The 3202-nt window shown below is 38.3% G+C and overlaps 1 protein-coding gene across 1 annotated transcript in view; it reads right to left on the minus strand.

Moving 5' to 3' along the window:
- The window catches only part of USP32 (ubiquitin specific peptidase 32), a 255762-nt gene that overhangs the window by 26533 nt on the left and 226027 nt on the right, over positions 1-3202 (minus strand). The gene's annotated exons all lie outside the window — the stretch shown is intronic.

A 3202-nucleotide genomic window follows, 5' to 3' on the forward strand; every position in this document is an offset into this window, starting at 1 on the left:
CCTGGGCTCGAGCAATTGGCCCACCTCAGCCTCCCAAAATGCTGAGATTACAGGTGTGAGCCACTGTGCCTAGCCTAATTCTTTTGTGTCTGGCTTCTTTCCATCAACATTAGGTTTATGAGATTCATTTATACTGGATATAACTACAAACTCATTCATTTTCATTCCTGTATAATGTTCCATTATCTTAATATATCTCAACTTCCCAATCCCTTCTACAACTAATGGACATTTAATGTTTTCATTTTGGGGCTACTACAGATAATGCTGCTATGAATATTCTTGAACATATCTCCTGGTACACATATCTTTTGGGTAGATACCTACAGGTAGAACTGCTTATCTTTAACTAGAAAACTGTATTCCAAAGTAGTTGTATTAATTTATATTCTCATCAGCATGGTATGAGAGTTCCTGTTGCTCTACTTAGCAACTCTGTCAGTCTGTTTAATTTTACCTGTTCAGGTGAGTGCACTGATATCATAATATTGTTTTAATTTACATTTCACTGATTACTAGTGTTGCTGATCTTGTTGATCACTTTTTTTTTTTTTTTTTTTGAGATGGAGTCTTGCTCTGTTGCCCAGGCTACAATGCAATGGTGTAATCTCGGCCCATTGCAACCTCTGCCCCTGGGGTTCCAGCGATTCTCCTGCCTCAGCCTCCCAAAGTAGCTGGGACTACATGCAACAACCACCACGCCCAGCTAATTTTTGTATTTTTAGTAGAGACAGGGTTTCACCATATTGGCCAGGCTGGTCTTGAACTCCTGACCTTGTGATCCATCCATCTCAGCCTCTCAAAGTGCTGGGATTATAGGCATGAGCCACCGCACCCAGCCAAGTTATCAATTTTAATGAAGTCCAATTTAATCTTTTCTTTTATATGAGTAGTGTCAGGAATGTATTCACCATTATTATCTTTCAAGGGCTGTTTCATTGTTTTGCTTTCAAATTTAGCTCTATAGTCCACCTGGAATTGTGGTGAAAGGTAGGTGCCAAGTTTCATATGGATATCTAATTGTCCCAGCACCATCTGCTGAGAAAACTCTTTCTCCCACCATTCTGCAATGTTATCTTCGTTATAAATCAGGTGTTCATACATTTGTGAACTGGTTTCTGGGCTCTCTATTCTATCCCAATGGTCTATTTGTCTTTTCTTATACCAGTATGACATTATTTTAAATATCATATCTTTGTGAAATAAATCTTGATATCTGGATGATATCCAATCTTGATGATATCCTCATACCTTATTCTTCTTCAAGAGTATCTTGGTTATTCCCGGTTCTTTGTATTTCCACGTATGAGAATCAGCTTATTAACTGACACACCACACATGCGCAGACTTTGCATTTTTATTGGGATTGTGCATTGTCATCTGTAGATTAGTTTGTAGAGAGCTGATATCTTAAAATATAGAGTCTTCTAATCCATGAACATGGTTTATTCCTTCCAATATTAAAGTCTTCTTTAACTTCTATCAATATATTATTTTCTATATAGATGTCTTCTGTGTCATTTTTAAAGTTTATTCCTAGGTACTTAATTTTCTCTCAGCATTTAATCTTTTTGATACTAAGATTAATAATATCTGTAGTTGAGTTGAATGGTGGCCCCTAAAACAGTATATCCATGTTCTAACGCCTAGAACCAGTAAATGTGACCTAATTTGGTAAAAAGATGTTTGCAGATATAATTAAGTTGAGGATGTCAAGATGAGATCATCCTGGATTATCTGGGTGGGCCCTAAATTCAATGATAAGTATCCTTATCAGAGAAAGACAGAGAGAAGGAGAAGGCCACGCAAAGAGGCAGGGATTGCAATTATGCAGTCACAAGCCAAAGAATGCCTAGAGCCACCAGAGGTTAGGAAGAGACAAGAAAGCATTCTCTCCTAGAACCTTTGGAGGAAGCCCCCACCCTACGGAAACCTTGGTTTCAGACTTCTGGCCTCCAGACGGTGAAAGAATAAATTTCTGGGCTGGGTGCAGTAGCTCACACCTGTAATCCCAGCACTTTGGGAGGCTGAGGCAGGCAAGTCACGAGGTAAGGAAATCGAGACCATCCTGGCCAACATGGTGAAACCCCATCTCTACTAAAAATACAAAAATTAGCCAGGCACGGCAGTGTGAGCCTGTAGTCCCAGCTACTCAGGAGTCTGAGGCAGGAGAATTGCTCGAACCCAGGAGGCGGAGGCTGCAGTGAGCTGAGATCGCGCCATTGCACTCTAGCCTAGGCAACAGAGCGAGATTCCGTCTCAAAAAAACAAACAAACAAACAAACAAAACCCCAAAAAGAATGTATTTCTGTTGTTTAAAGCCACCAAATTTATGGTAATTTGTTATAGTAGTCCTAAGAAACCAATACAGTACCTTTTTTACAATTTCATTTTCTCTTGTTGCTGCTATACAATCAATTTACTTGCTTTTTTATTGACTTTGCATCCTTACAAAGCTCAGTTCATCTGCTCTTTACATGAGTAGAGAATAGAATATCTTATCCAATAAATATAATAAATAAGATGGGAATAAAAAGTAAAAATAGAGTGAATTTTTGAATAGAGGTAGGGGTAACGGATGGATCTTGGAAATTATCTAGAAGCCCTGCTCTCCTTTATTTTATGAAATTAGGACACTAAAGTCCAAAGAGCTCAACCAGCTATCTAGTGGCAGCATTAGAACTAAAACATAGGTTGCTAAATGCCTAGTTCAGTGCCCTTTCTACTCTACCAAGTTGCCACTATACCCGATGACTACCTCCTCTGTAACCATTATCCACTGACCAGTTTTCATACCTTCCTTTTTCTTTTTTACCAAAGAGTCAACCTTTAATGCAATAGTTATATATTAGACTATCAAGAGAGGAATTATGCACAACTTGATTTTGCCCAAGAACATTCTTGTGTCCTCTAAGAAAACAACAACAACAACCCAAACTTTTCCAAAGCTGTCCGCATTTATGTGATAGTGAAGATGTACATACCTACATAAACACACAGGAAACATAAATTGTGTGTGTGTGTTGGTTTTTGTTTTTTTCTAATTTTTTTAGAGACAAAGTCTCACTTATTGCCTAGGTTGGAGTGGAGTGGTTATTTACAGGTGTCAGCATCACAGCATATTATAGCTTCAAAATCCTGTCTTCAAGGGATCCTCCTAAACATGTCTGGCTTAGGAGATACTTTTTTTTTTTTTTTTTTT

Source organism: Mandrillus leucophaeus, unplaced genomic scaffold, assembly GCF_000951045.1.
Source record: "Mandrillus leucophaeus isolate KB7577 unplaced genomic scaffold, Mleu.le_1.0 Scaffold374, whole genome shotgun sequence".
Taxonomy (NCBI): Eukaryota; Metazoa; Chordata; class Mammalia; order Primates; family Cercopithecidae; genus Mandrillus; species Mandrillus leucophaeus.